Raw genomic sequence first — 16232 nt, forward strand, 5'->3', positions numbered from 1 at the left:
CATGAAGATCACAACTGCGCACCCACGACCGCTCCTCCGGGCCATACCCCTTCCAGTGCACCAAAAATGACAGCCGACCCCGAACCATCTTGGAGTCAAGAATCCTTTCAACAACAAACTCCCTCTGGCCACGTATCAGAAGAGGGGAAGGTCTTCCTCTGGAAGAAGGATTACTAATCGCCCGTTTTAAAAGGGAACAATGAAATGTTTTATTGATACCCAAAGAACGGGGCAGATCTAACTGAAATGCCACCGGATTGATAACCCTGGTGATCTTATAAGGGCCGATGAACCGGGGGCCTAACTTATGAGATGGCTGTTTCAACTTCAAATTCTTGGTAGACAACCAGACGAAGTCTCCTAATTTGAAGCTGCAGGGTCTTTTCCGCTTATCAAAAACCCTTTTGGTCACTAATGACACAGACACAAGGGCTTTCTTCACTTTCCTCCAAATACCTCTAAGGACCGAAACGACAGAGGAACCACCAGGCGTGGAGTCCAGGGGGTCAAAAGAATTGGCCTTAGGATGATGCCCATACACACAAAGGAAGGGAGAGATCCCTGTAGCAGAGTGAGCCGCGTTGTTATAGGCAAACTCCGCCATTGACAGATGAGCAACCCAGTCAGTCTGACACTTGGAGACATAACACCTGAGGAACTGCTCCAAGGTCTGGTTCACCCTTTCAGTCTGCCCATTAGACTGCGGATGGTAGCCTGACGACAAGCTGACAGAAATCTGGAGATCGGAACAAAATGCCCTCCAGAATTTGGCCACAAACTGGGATCCGCGGTCAGAGACCACATCAAGTGGCAACCCGTGGAGGCGCACAACATGCAGCATAAATAATTCAGACAGGCGTCTGGCCGATGGCAGCCCAACCAGTGGAACGAAGTGCGCCATCTTCGAAAACCTGTCAACGACAACCCAGATGGCTGTCATCCCAGAGGATTTGGGCAAGTCCACAACAAAATCCATTGAAATGTGGGTCCATGGCTTAGATGGAATAGAGAGTGGATGTAATGGGCCAACAGGAACCCCTCTAGGAGTCTTATTTCGGGCACAGATGTCACATGCCCGAACCCACTGATCCACATCCTTAGCCACCGAGGGCCACCACACCGCCCTAGATAGCAACTCCCGAGTTCTGGCAATACCCGGGTGACCTGCCGACTTCTTGGCATGGAATTCCAGGAACACTCGCTGTCTTAACCTAGGAGGCACAAACAAAAGACCTACCGGAAGGTCTGGAGGAGCCTGCTCCTGTGCTCTAAGGACTAATGACAAGAGGTCCTGGGTAATGCCCACTTTAATACATGATGGGGACACAATGGGCAACGGCTCCTCGGTGGTCTCCTGGATTGGAGCAAAACTCCGCGAGAGCGCATCAGCCTTGATGTTTTTTGACCCAGGGCGATATGTTATCAAAAAATTAAAGCGAGCAAAAAACAAAGCCCATCGTGCCTGCCTGGCATTGAGACGCTTCGCTGACTCTAAATATGCCAAATTCTTATGGTCGGTGAGAATTGAGACCACAAACTTAGCCCCCTCAAGCCAGTGTCTCCACTCCTCGAGTGCATCCTTAATAGCCAACAATTCCCGGTTACCCACGTCATAATTCATCTCGGCAGGCGGAAATTTATGGGAAAAGTAAGCACAGGGATGAAGGCGATTATCAGACACTCCCATCTGAGAGAGCACTGCCCCAATACCCATCTCAGAGGCATCCACCTCCACCACAAAAGGACGCTCTGGATCTGGGTGTCGCAGCACCTTGGCCGAGACAAATGCCCTTTTGAGACGGGCAAAAGCCGCTTTGGCCTCACGAGACCAGTGAGCAACATCCGCCCCTTTCTTAGTGAGTGCCACCAAGGGCGCCACTATAGACGAAAATCCAGCGATAAATCGTCTATAAAAATTTGCAAAGCCCAGGAAACGCTGAAGCGCCTTCAAACTAGTGGGCAGCACCCAATCCAGGACTGCCTGTACCTTGGAACCCTCCATTTGGAAACCTTCTGGGGAGATAATATATCCTAGAAATGCGATTTGCTGAACTTCAAATTCGCACTTCTCCAGCTTCGCCCCAAGCCGGTGGTCTCTGAGTTTCTGGAGGACTAAGTGTACATGCTTCCGATGTTCCTCCAGGGAATGGGAGAAGATTAGGATGTCATCTAAGTATACAACTAAGAATCTATCCAAATATTCCCTGAGCACATCGTTCATGAAATCCTGGAAGACTGCCGGGGCATTACAGAGCCCAAAAGGCATCACCAAATATTCATAATGCCCTGAGTGGGTATTAAAGGCAGTCTTCCATTCTTCCCCCTCTCTTATTCGGATTAGATTGTACGCACCGCGTAGGTCAATCTTAGAAAAAATGGTGGCAGTACGAAGCTGGTCAAACAAGACCGAAATGAGAGGCAGTGGGTATGAGTTTTTAATCGTGATACGGTTCAATTCCCTGAAGTCGATGCAGGGTCGCAATGAACCGTCCTTTTTACCCACGAAGAAGAACCCCGACCCAACTGGAGACTGTGAAGGTCTGATAAATCCTTTAGCCAAGTTCTCCTGAATGTACTTTGCCATAGCCTGAGTCTCAGGACGTGACAGGGAGTACAACCTGCTCTTGGGAAGCTTAGCATTCGGCAACAAATCAATGGCACAGTCATAGGGGCGATGGGGAGGTAGTACCTCTGCAACTTTTTTGGAGAACACGTCCGCAAAATCTGCATAACACCCTGGCAATCCTGGCAAACTTAGCTGCGAGAGCCTGACTGGAAGGCTCAAGCAACTCCTGAAACAATCAGTACCCCAACTAAGAATCTCCCCAGAGACCCAGTCAAATTGAGGATTGTGGGCCCTTAACCAGGGTAACCCCAACACCAATGGGGCAAAAGTACAGACAGTCACATAAAAGGACAATTTTTCAGAGTGTGTGGCTCCAATAAACAAAGAAATCTGGCTAGTGCAAGAGGTAATTTTACCCTGGGATAATGGTTCCCCGTTTAACCCACAAATCTCAATTTCCGACGCCAAGGGTACTAAGGAAACAGAGTGTTTCAGGGCGAATTGGCGGTCCATAAAAACCCCGTCGGCCCCACTGTCCACAAAGGCCTCAGTCTTGACAGTTTGACCGAGGATCTTCAAGGTCACCGGAATGATAAAAGTCTTCTTGGGAAATTCTGACTTCTGGCATGACAGGATATTTCCCATCACCCTCAGGCCCTGAAGATTTCCGGCTTTTCTGGGCATGATACTACCACATGACCCTTATTCCCACAGTACAAACACAACCCCTGCTGTCTCCTCCGCGTCTTCTCACGCGAGGAGAGGCGGGTAGCCTAAATCTGCATAGGCTCCTCGGAAAATTCCTCAGAGTCTGAGGTTCCCTTGGGAAAGAAGGAAACCTCGGTCTCCCTTTCAAGCCTACGCTCTCTCAGCCGTCTATCCACCCGGATGGATAACTGCATGAGCTGATCCAAGCTATCAGGCAAGGGATATTGTACCAGTTGGTCTTTTATCTGGTTAGAAAGACCTCTTCGGTACTGGTGTCTCAGGGCTGGGTCATTCCACTGGGTATCATGGGCCAACCTCCGAAACTCCATACAGTAAACCTCAACTGGCCTTCGCCCTTGCTTAAGGATCGAAATCTGAGCCTCGGCTGAGGCCGTCTTGTCAGGGTCATCATACAACATGCCCAGTGCCGTAAAAAAAACATCAACACCTTTAAGCAACGGACAGTCAGGCTGCAACCCATATGCCCAGACCTGTGGGTCTCCTTGTAGCAAGGAAATCACTATGCCCACCCGCTGAATCTCTGACCCAGAAGACTGAGGCCTAAGCTGGAAATATAACTTGCAGCTCTCCTTGAAACAAAAGAACTGCGAGCGATCTCCAGAAAAACGATCCGGAAGATTTACTTTCGGCTCCTTAACCCCTGAAGGTGCTGCTGCTGCGGGAGCTCTGCCAGCGCCTGGGAGGTGTGCATTTTAATGGACAAATCATTAAATTGACGAGTCAGGACCTGCACCTGATCGACCACCTGTTGCAACGTATTTTGAGGGGTATGCTCCATATTCCCACAAAATTTCAACAGGAGTATTGGGCTGCTGAATATGTTATGCACACCAGTGCCTGCAGGAATGTACTGGTGTTTGAACTGTTATACACACCAGTGCCTGCAGGAATGTACTGGTGTCTGAACAGAGAGGGATGCAAAACAAATGAACTCACAGACAGACTGGGAAATATGACATAACGTACACAGAAGGTGATAGGGTAACAAAACCAACACAGAGTGAACAGAGAAGCCCAGAGGCTAAGAAACTGGGTGTCTCCCTAGTATTAGAAATGCTCAGATGGAAAAAGCAAGATGTTGTGTTTTAATACGTAGAGAACCCGAAATGCTGTTGCTAAGGGCAACAGCAAAACCCTAAAGGGTTACCAACGGGTGTGGCAGTAAACTCCTTGGTCAGAGATGGAATAATAGACACAAGGAGAGTCTCCACAATCCTAATTCTCACTTGCAGGGCCCAGGTTCAGCTTACTGCCACTAAACTGACACATGGACGCCCTGCACAGTGAGAGAGGATTATGCAGGCAGGTCTGAAAGTACAGCCACAAACCTGCTGGGTTCACAGAATAGCAAAAGAACCTCAGCAGGCTAAACGACTGACTCCAGTCTTACTGCTAGGTCTGGATTGGCAGAGTGTAGTACCAAATGCCCAGGCCTTTTTGCAGTAAGCAACAACAAAATACAAAGCTACACAGTACTGGCTAACTTTCAGGAACTGACTAACCAACAAAGATTCAGCAGCATCTGCTTAACCTGAGAAGAGGCCTTATAAAGCAGGTGCTGTCCACGCCCCCCTCAGACCTCACAGACTGTGAGCACAAAAACCAGAGCCGGATCCCATGCCTGTAACCACTGCACAGCAAAAGACCCGAACCGGAGTATCAGCTGCGCTCAGGTTACTCCGCTAGCACTTGTCTCCCGGTTGCCATGACGACGTGGCAGCACAGGGCAGGAGACCCTAACACTTATATGTGAGAAAGTCACTTGAACTACGAGATTTACGCCACTGACGTTCTACTTTACAGTTTTTGTAGGTGTCTTGTGACTTTAGAGTGCCACGGTTGACATCTAAGTCTACGTGGAGTGTGATGGATAGCCAGAGCCACTTCATCGAGTGCTGTTTCTAGAGTTTGGTTAAGGTGTGATAGAGCAGTCTCAGGAGAGCTGAATGTAGAAACTGGTGAAAACAGTGGTTGCAGAGAGGTAGGTAGTTGTTAAAAATTATTGGCGTTAATATTTCTGCAGGTTAGAGGAGGCTTGGTAGACTTCAGGGACATTGAGTTTGAAGTAATGGAGGAGAGCATGCAGGTGATGAGGTTGTGATCTGAGAGAGGGAAAGGAGTGTTAGTGAGTTCAGAAACAGAGCATACTCTGGTGAATACAAGATTAAGGCAGTGGCCATCCTGATGAGTAGGGGAGTGAATTCATTCGGAGAGGTTAGAGAGAGAAGTTTGAAGGCATGGGGAGATTGTGGACTGTCAATAGTGATATTGAAATCGCCCAAAATTATGGTGGAGATGTCAGAGGATTAGAAGTGAGGGAGCTAAGCAGAAAAATCTCACAGAAACTTTTTGGGTTGCCCAGGTGGGCGATAGATTGCTGCAATGCGCAGAGAGAAAGGGGTGAAAATCCTAATAGAATGTATTTCAAATGATGAAAATATGATTGAAGAAACAGGTGGTAAAACTGTGTATGTGTAAGATTTAGACAGTAATATTCCAACCCCTCCTCCCTTACTATTACCAGGCCTGGAGGTGTATGTGAAGTGGAAGCCGCCATGTGACAGTGCTGCAAGGGAGGCCGTATCTGATTGTGTGAGCCATGTTTCTGTTATAGCTAGAATATTTTGTTTGTTTTTAAATGAAAAGGTCATGAATAGATGTTAATTTGTTGCAAACAGAGCGTGCATTCTATAAAGCACATTTTAGTGACTTGGAGGGAGATGTGAGAAATGTGATGTTTATAAGATTTGTTGGATTTGTATTCCATTGTGAATCAGCTGAATGTGAGTGGCGTATATGGATGGGACCTGGATTTGGGGATATGTCACCAGCTAGTAGAAGCAGAAGGAGAGATAGGTATAGTTGGGGGAGGTGTGTGATAGTTTCTTATGGTGACAGGTTGAGGATGTTATAGTTAGTGTACCCAGATATCAGTGGCGTGCGGTGAGGTCAGTGGCTGGTGAGGCAATGAATCCCGCCGATGACCCCTACCGCAGCCAAGCTGATGCCTTCTACCGCCCCCAAGCCAATGCCTGCTACTGCCATCGCCCCTGATGCCTGCTAAATGCTGGCACCACCGCTAATGGCCTATACAATTGCCGCCATCAATTGCCCTTGACGCCATTTCACATCTTAGTCCGATGCCACCAACGCCAGCAGCATGGCTGCTCACCAAACAGGCGGCTAATATGTTGTACATTTTTATAAAATAAAAAACAAATATTAGTGTTTGGGACTGGGGAGGGAGTGGAAGGAGCACATTAATGCAATTTTGTCCATTGCTGCAGTAATCCCACGGGGTTGTGTCTATGTTACCTTCGTGCTCAGGACCTGGAAGTGACAAAACGAGAGGGCAGGAGAGAACTTCCGCCCTTACAGCACTTAAATGTTTTCTTCGTTCTCCGTTCGTTTGGGGTAATTATTTTTTTCTATGCAGCATTGAACCCTCCCGGGCTCGCTTCGCTCGCCGCGCTTCGTGCTCGGTGTCTCGCTTCGCTCGCCACCGTTTACTATTCCAAATAGATTGTGACATGGACCCAGGGGGTTATGGGAAAGGTCCTCTCCACGAAGGTAAACTAGACGCTACCAATCCACCGTGGGCAAACGTAAGAGTTGCGAGGGGGGTTTCCGTGTGTGTTACACACACACATATAAATTCTCCTCCCACCATTTAACCCTAACACACACACCCCGTGCCCAGCCTACGTCTAACCTACCCCACCCCTGTAGCCTAACCCAAACCCTCCGCTGGTATACTGACTGTTGGGATCCCGACTGCAGGGATCTTGACCGCATTCCAGTATAGATCTATTCCTAATTTGGACTGCAGAATGCAGCGTTCCCTACCACGCTTTGACTGCGGACTGTCTCCACACCGCACACACACTTTCACTGCAGAATACACACACACACTCGGACTGTAGACTGTCGCAGTCCCACATACATACACATTACACACACACTCAGACTGCCCTCACACACACACACACCTGGACTGTAGATCACACACACACACACACACACACACACACACACACACACACACACACACACACACACATTCTGTGACTGCAGGCTGCCCCCCTCCCCCATACACAGTAGGACAGTGCTGGTCACACACACACACACACACACACCTGGACTGTAGATCACACACACACACACACACACACACACACACACACACACACATTCTGTGACTGCAGGCTGCCTCCCTCCCCCATACACACTAGGACAGTGCTGGTCACACACACACACACACACACACACACACACACACACACACACACACACACCTGGACTGTAGATCACACACACACACACACACACACACACACATACTGTGACTGCAGGCTGCCCTTCTCCCCCATACACACTAGGACAGTGCTGGTCACACACACACACACACACACACACACACACACACACACACACACCTGGACTGTAGATCACACACACATAACATACTGTGACTGCAGGCTGCCCCCCTCCCCCATACACACTAGGACAGTGCTGGTGTCACACACACACACACACACACACACACACACACACACACACACTCTGTGACTGCAGGCTGCCCCCAACCACCATACACACACTAGGACAGTGCTGGTCACACACACACACACACACACACACACACACACACACACACACACACACACTCTGTGACTGCAGGCTGCCCCCATCCCCCATACACACTAGGACAGTGCTGGTCACACACACAAGCACACACTGTGACTGCAGGCTGCTCCCCTCCCCCATACACACTAGGACTGTGCTGATCACACACACACACACACACACACACACACACACACACACACACACTGTGACTGCAAGCTGTCCCACTCCCCCATACACACTAGGAAAGTGCTAGTCATACACACTGTGACTGCAGTCTGCCCCCCTCCCCCCACTCGTACTGCAGCTTAAACAATGTGTCTGCAGACTGTCTCCCCCCCATTCCCAACACACAAACTCTGCCTACCCCACTCCCATGCTATAAGAGGAAGCTGGTACCTGTGTACTGGTGGCAGCTGTGCTGTCTTGAAGTCCGGAGTCTGGAGCTGAGGAGGAGGGCTGCCTGTTCCCCTGCTGCACTGCTCGGTACACAACACATGGGGGCTGGGAAGAGCAGCCGTGGACAGCTCACATTACAGCCCCAGCGTTCAGTGCCCAATCACATAAGATCAGGGACAGGGGCGTGCTTTCATATGAGCTGACAGCACGCCCCTGTCACAGAGGCTCTGCTATTAGGTGCCGCTTCCAGGGTTTTTCTTCATGAGTTTTTGCTGCACAATGCTTGGCCCCGCCCCCCGCTTCCGGACTATTCATACTGACATCGGGAGGCACCAAGAGCAGTGCCTCCCACACACATTAAGACATGTTTATACATAGTAAATTTATATAAATGCTAAAGGATTAACTATTAAAATAATACTAAGAAGATATTCTGTGTCATAAGTATCTTCTTAGTATTATTTTAATCATTATGACAGGGGAGGCACTGCCTCCCCTGCCTCCCCTGACTGCACGTCCCTGCCAGATATGTTTAAAGCTCATGAGTGTTAATAAGAGGGGAGTGGGTTAATGAGGCTGCAATGTGCACAGAGTGATGAATTACAGAAATAGTGAAGGATGTTGCCACTTTATAGAGGATACCATGAAGTGCTATTAGAAAAAACAGTTTGTGGAACATGGTGTTTTTAAAATAAAAGTATAGATAGTTAGGTAAGTGCATAAGGAATATGCAAGTTATATGGTGTTCAATGTTTTTCAATGCTTGTTCAACTGTTGGTTTAACTGTTATTTTAAATGTTTTCACACTTTGTAATTTCTTTACTTCGTATATTTCCAAACTCAGACAACTGCCATACAACTGAATGCAAGTATACTAGGTCTAATTAACAAAGGCTTCAGCTAAAGCCAATTGAACATCTAATCAAAGGACTTAAATTGCCCTGTGTTAAAGAAACACCAGTCTTTGTATGCACTCCACTAAACACCATCAGAAGTGACAACATCAACTATAAGCAAGTACTAATATTATACAAATACATTTTAATACACTGTTAAATTATACATTATAATCACATACATTACCTACACAGAAGAGGATGTTTGTGGGTTAATGCACACAGTTGTAGGGATCGTCAGTGAAAAATCACATACATTACCTACACAGCAGAGGATGTTTGTGGGTAAATACACACAGTTGTAGGGCTCGTCAGTGAAAAAATCACATACATTGTCTACACATTTGTGGGTTAATGCACACAGTTGCAAATATATGATAAAGCCACCAGGCCCCAACAAAGCTCCTCTGATGCTGGTGGTCCCTAGCTCTAGGTCTGGACCTGGGGTGCAGAACCCCACAAACCGGCTAAGGCCAGCTACTCTTGGATAACACAATGCGAGAAGGTAAAGTTTTAGTACGTGTTAATAAAAGGAAATCAAAATCTATATACAAAAATACTAGTGAAGGTGTAATTAAAAGACCAAAAGGATTGAGGGGCGTGGCTACGGCGGACATGAAGTAGCACACAGGTTGTGTGGCTCTCCAGCTATATCATCCGAATATTAGATCCTGTCCTGTGTCCCCCCTGAGTCCGAAGATAGCCCCAATACCTGTGTGAAGCCGTGGAGGGACCTCTATGTCAGTTTGGGAGCCGTGTGTTACACTGCTGCTGCAGCCGGACTGTTTGAGTGAGCGGGGCACCAGGGCCTGCTGCACCACGTGAGATGCCGCTATCCTGTCTCCCTGCGCTGCTGCCCGTGTCAGATCCTGCTGCTGCCGCTGTGTGGAGCCGGGACACAGGGGGCCCTGGTGAGTGCTCTGCCTGACCCTGCTTGCGCCCGGGGGAGAGACCGGGGAAATCCCTGCTACGGCGCTGCCGCTCCCCTCCTCTACCGCCACGGCTCCTGCTCCCTTGCCTGCCTCTTGGGGAGCCATTTACACTGTTGGGGGGATGGAGCACACCTTGGGGGAGCCGTGTGTGTGCTTCCCTGCATCAAGACTGACATATACTATATACAGGCTGCGTGTGGCTCCTCTGTAGGGCTGCCCTGTTACCCTGCCATACTGTATAGATTGTGCCACAGTGCAGGTCGATCTTCACCATATCCTGGTGGCCCTCTGCGGATGTTAATGCGGGCAGCGTCTGGACAGGCTGCAACTGGACGGATTTGATTGATATACTGCCTTCTCCATCGACAACAACCTCTGGACAGTTTTGATATACTATTTGTCCATAAGGCAGCAGCTGGACAGTTTGATATACTATATAATTTCACAAGTAGCAGCAGGACAGTTTTGATATGCTATTTTTCCTTGCTCTCTGCCATCAGCTTGGCTATAATGGTCAAACAACATCAATCTGCCGCGGCTGCGACGAAGTTAGAGAAATTTGCCAGAAAACCTCCGACACGGTCCCAACAAGGGGGGGAGGTACAGTCGACCTCGTCACCGCCTTCTCCATCAGCTAGCTCCTCTACTGTGGAGGCTACAGATGCCGCTTTGCAGAAGGTGCTGGATGCAGTCACGGCCAGCGAGGCCCGCTTGGCCGACAGGATTGGTCAGGTCCAGGCGGACTTATCTATTATACACCAAGACCTTCAGTGGGTGCGAGAGAGGGTCGGTGAAGTTGAGACATGCATATCCACACTGGAGGACACGGTTATGCCACTTGGTAGACGTACTTCTGGTCTGGAGTTACAAATGTCGGAGGTACATAAAAAGATGACGGATATGGATGGAAGATTGAGACGAAATAATGTCCTCTTCATTGGACTCCCTGAGAAAGAGGAGGGTGCCTGCCCCGAAAAATTTCTTGAGAAGTGGCTGCTGGATGCGTTTGGAGCAGAGGAGTTCACCTCACATTTTGCGGTGGAGCGCGCTCACAGGGTTCCGATGCGTCCATTACCTCCAGGGGCACCTCCCCGTATGTTCATTGCCAAGCTACTTCACTACCGGGATAGGGATGTGATTCTGAAATTGGCCCGTACTAAGGGCCCCCTCAAGTGGAACAGTTCTCCGATCTCAGTCTTTCTGGATTTTGCTATTGACGTTCAGAAGGCTAAAGCTCAGTTTGTCCCTGTGAAACGCAGGCTGCGTGAGCTGAACATCCCCTATGCCATGCTCTGTCCGTCTAAATTGCGGGTAGTTTCTGATGGAGAAACTAAATTCTTCACGTCTCCCCATGAAGCATCAGTGTGGCTGGACAGACGCTTTCCAGCACGGCGGGAGCTGGCCGCTGACTGAACTCATGCATTCGGTTTCTCTATTTGCAAGTATACTGTTTCTCTTCTGTCTGCTATGTTTCTTGGGAAGGATGTGCAGTCATTGTTGGCGGGGGAAAATATTGGGATATTCTTAAGAACTGTTATTATGCTTATAATATGATGTTACGGTGCTCACTTCTATCCATATATCTGCCTCCTGTTGCCTCAGGCTAATATCCTTGTTCAGTTCTATATGTTATTTTCAGGGCCGCCTGTATATATCTGTCCCACTGTATGGTCCCAAATGGTTATTTAGATGGGTTGTTCTGACACGACAGCCTTGGAGAGGGACTTAAATTTAGCTGGAAGCTTCTCCTGCCTTAAGGTCACTGAATTCTTGGCCCCTTTTTGGTTTCTTTTTGACTTTGTAGAATGTGTAAAGGTATTTCTTGCCTTGGTTTTTAAGGATTGTTCTTTGGGAGCGTTGTTTGTTAGGGAATCAGGTATGCTGCAAGTTGTTAGTGGTATACGGGGTGCGGGTGGGAGTTTTGTTAAGAAATTATTGTTTTGTTTTTATTTTCTGATGTGCAATGTGCTTGTTTCTGATGTGCTTATGTTACAGCTAATCACGGGTATAGTTTGCTGGATAAATGCTGGAGGTGGCTGGTCGCGGGTCATCTGTTTCATCATTACGCTGCTCTGTTATAGCTTTGGTTAGGTTTCTGTCCTGGAATGTGAGGGGGATCAATGACAAAATCAAGCGCTCCCTGGTACTCAGATAAAACAATACGCATCGGATGTAATCTATTTAATGGAGACCCACTTGGAGGGAACTAGAATTATGTCTCTCAAAAAGCCATGGGTGGGATGGGCTTTCCATTCCATGCACACCGCAGCATCCCAGGGAGTGTCGATCTTGATAAAAAAGTCTGTTCCTTTCTTGCTTGATAGTGTACAAATGGATCAATGAAGGAGGTATGTGTTTCTAAAATGTAAAATTAACTCCGTTCCTTTACTGTTGCTAGCTGTGTATGTGCCCCCTCTGTACTCGTCTGACGTGCTTAAAAAGGCATCTACTTTCATGGATGCATCCCCGGGGGAAAGTTACAACTGCTACTGTTGTGGAACTATGTACTGTTTTTAATCATTTCTCATGCCATACTATACAACTGTCGGTGTACCATCAGAACTGTGTTTGAATTAATAAGACTTTATTTTATCTTTGTTGTCGTGGTCACAGCTTCGGGCATTGGTGGTAGAAGTCCTCTATGTCTAGGAGTCCTATTCAGCCACCCAGATTCACCTTTACACCAGCCCCTACAACTGAGGTAGCCTCACACCAACACCAGCCCTCAGTTGTGACAGTAAGCACTCTTTTAGGAAATGTGAAGCTGAACTGGAGGCTCGGGTTATTGCTTCTGAGATGGTATACATACAGGATGGCTTGGACAACTCTAAATTAGACTGGCTCCATGCTCAGAAAGAATGGAAGGAGTATCTATGGGGGAAAACCCAGCATAGGCTTCTATTCTCCTCCCATGTTCAATACGCTACAGGGGATGGACCGGGCTCATATTTGGCTAATCTTGCAAGAGGGGACCGTTCCTCTAGTACGGTGGTAGAGGTTGTGAATTCGGCTGGGACAGTGTTAGATCGCACCCCCCAAATTGTCACGGAATTTGTATCATATTATCAGGCGCTATATAGCTCCAAACTAACATGTTCCCTACTAGAATTGTGTAAATATTTAGATCAAATCCAGTTGCCTTGTATTTCTAGTGAGGCTAGAGCTCTTCTAGATGCTCCTGTATCGTTGGAAGAGGTAGAGGCTGCTATCACCGCATCTCCGGATGGTAAGGCCTCTGGCCTTGATGGTATTCCATCGGAGTTGTATAAGAAACACGCTAAATTTTTCGGCCCTCAGTTGCTTAATTTATTTAATACTATATTTGCACAAAATATGCTTCCCCCTTCTATGGCGGAGGCATTGATTATAGTGATTCCCAAGCCAGATAAGGACCCCAAGAGAGTTGAGTCATATCGTCCTATCTCTCTATTACCCACGGATGTTAAAATACTGGCCAAAGTCCTGGCTTCCAGACTCATCAGGTTATAACCCAAATCATTCACCCGGACCAAACAGGCTTTATACCTGGTAAGTCCACTGCTGTTAATTTAAGGTGCTTGTTCACTCATTTTCAGGTTTCTCGTGGGGAGGCCTGCTCTTCTGTTGTAGCCTCTTTGAATGCCGCAAAGGCCTTTGGTTCGGTGGAATGGGCCTTCCTATGGGAAACTATGAGTAGATTTGGCATGGGTCCCAATTTTATTAAATATCTTAAACTGCTTTATTCTCTGCCCATGGCCAGGGTCTCAGTGAATGGATATGTATCACATTCCTTCCCCCTGTCCAGGGGAACGAGACAAGGCTGCCCTCTGTCCCCCACCTTGTTTGCCGTTGCTATTGCACCGTTGGCATGTTTGATTAAAGCTAGTCAAGATATTCTGTGTATTAGGGTGGTTGCAAGGGAAGATAGAATAGCATTTGATCTCTTGCTATTCGTTGATGATTATGTCTCCTCTATGCCTATAATTCTGGATATGATAAATACCTATGGACACTTATCCGGCTCAAAATAAATTGGGACAAATCCAATATCACTCCACTTAAGGGTCCAATCTCGGTAGTCCCATTGATCCATATCCCGCTTAAGTATGTAGACTCTTTCAAGTATCTGGGTATATGGGTATCGAACGACCCTTGTACTTATGTCTCTCTTAACATTATGCCACTGATTGTTTATCTCCATTTGAAAGTTAAGGTGTGGGGGACTTTGCCTCTATTACTGGTAGGGTCAACTTGGTGAAAATGGTGTATCTACTTAAGCTCCTCTATGTGCTTCAGCAGTCACCTATATATATTGGCTTAAAAATATTCAGGCAAATTGACAGCTTACTGTCTTCCTTGATTTGGGCTAGCAGCAGAGCACGGTTGAAGCTTGACACCTTGTCTAGACCAAGATCGGCAGGGGGCTTTGCCCTCCCTATTTTGAAATTTTACTATTATGCAGCTCAATAAGCACATATTTGGGAATGGGTGACGGACTCTGGTCATCTCACTATACACTCGCAAATGTTTCTGCAGGAGTATCCTGATGGCACGCCGTTACAGATGCTACTCTGTGGGAATGTTAAATTATCTAAGGTCCCTATAATAAAACAGACCACTCTTGTATGGAAGCAGGTACATGCTGTCTTGCAGGGCCAGAGTATAGACCCAGACACTCCTTTAGATAATGTCCTTAGTTTTCCAGAATTAACCTCGCTCCAAATTAGGGCAGTGTGGGGGAGGTGGGGTTAACATCCCTGGGGCACTTGTACAATGGCGATATATTAAAGTCCTTCCAGCAGCTCCAACAGGACAATAATGTACCCTCTTCTTACTTCTATCGGTATTTACAACTGAGACATGCGATTAATGTACAGTTTTCTAATACCCCTCCGATGATTCTAGACTCCCCAATTAAATCACTCTTACAGAATCTGGGGGAAGGGCATTTGGTTTCCAGTATATATACAAGTATGCTTCAGTGTCACTACTCTGACCCGTTGTCCTCTCTTAGAAACAAATGGGACTCCGACCTGGGACCAATTTCAGATAAGATATGGGAAGGAGCTTTATGCTCTCCATGGTTATCTACCACCACCACTAGATATCAGCAAATCCAATTGTTTATTATACACAGAGTGTATATGACACTGCTGAGATTGGCCCGCATAGGCGGTACTCATTCTACCAGATGTCCTAAGTGTGGCAGTTTGGATGCTGATTATTGGCACATTATTTGGCTTTGCCCTAGGATAGCAGTATTCTGGTCTGGTATCGACTGGAATTCCATCGGTCATGTGTACCCCGGCGGTGTGTGTGTTGCCGGCCTTGGAGGAAGATGCCCTGGACGCTTCTAGCAAATTATATCTGATTAATCTATGTGCTCTAGCTAAGGTGTGTGTCGCTAGACTATGGTTGGCTAAAGATGCTCCCACAGTACAGTCTTGGGTTTTGCTTGTTAATGAAACGGCCGCTCACGAGAAATATGTACACATGGCCAGGAAAGCAAGGAAAAAGTACTGCGACCTGTGGAGCAGATGGCTCAGCTCTCCTAACTCAACGAACCATAGTGACTAAATACTCACCAATGTGTGACTAATATGGGAGGGTGCTGGAGGGATGGGCCACGTTCCGTGGGGAGCATGTAGAGTTATGTAAGAAGGGTTTATACTAGCAGCGGTGATTCTTCCTCTCGTAAATCGCCCTTGGGACCCGCGGCCGGCCACCCATTTGCCCGTACTTGAAGATAGGTGTTGTATAATTATAGTTAGCTGGTTGGATATCTGAAAAGTACTTTATTACTATATATGAATAATTTGTCTTGATATGTGTCATTTCTCCTGATTTAAAGAGATGAGCCTGCACATCACACTTATTATGACTGTATTGTATTGTTTTGAATTGGGAATCTGCGTATTCCCTTGCTTGGAATTTTGTTTTTCATTTTTTTCTTGTTCAGTGGTTTTGTTTTATTGTTTAAAATGAAAAATGAAAAACCAATAAAAAATTATTGAATTTAAAAAAAAAAAATTAGAAGGATTACTAAATGTATTAAGGGGCAGCTAAATAAGATCTTGCAGTGTGCTCCCCAAAGCGGCCCAGCCC

The sequence above is a fragment of the Pseudophryne corroboree genome, chromosome 8 (assembly GCF_028390025.1).
Source record: "Pseudophryne corroboree isolate aPseCor3 chromosome 8, aPseCor3.hap2, whole genome shotgun sequence".
Taxonomy (NCBI): domain Eukaryota; kingdom Metazoa; phylum Chordata; class Amphibia; order Anura; family Myobatrachidae; genus Pseudophryne; species Pseudophryne corroboree.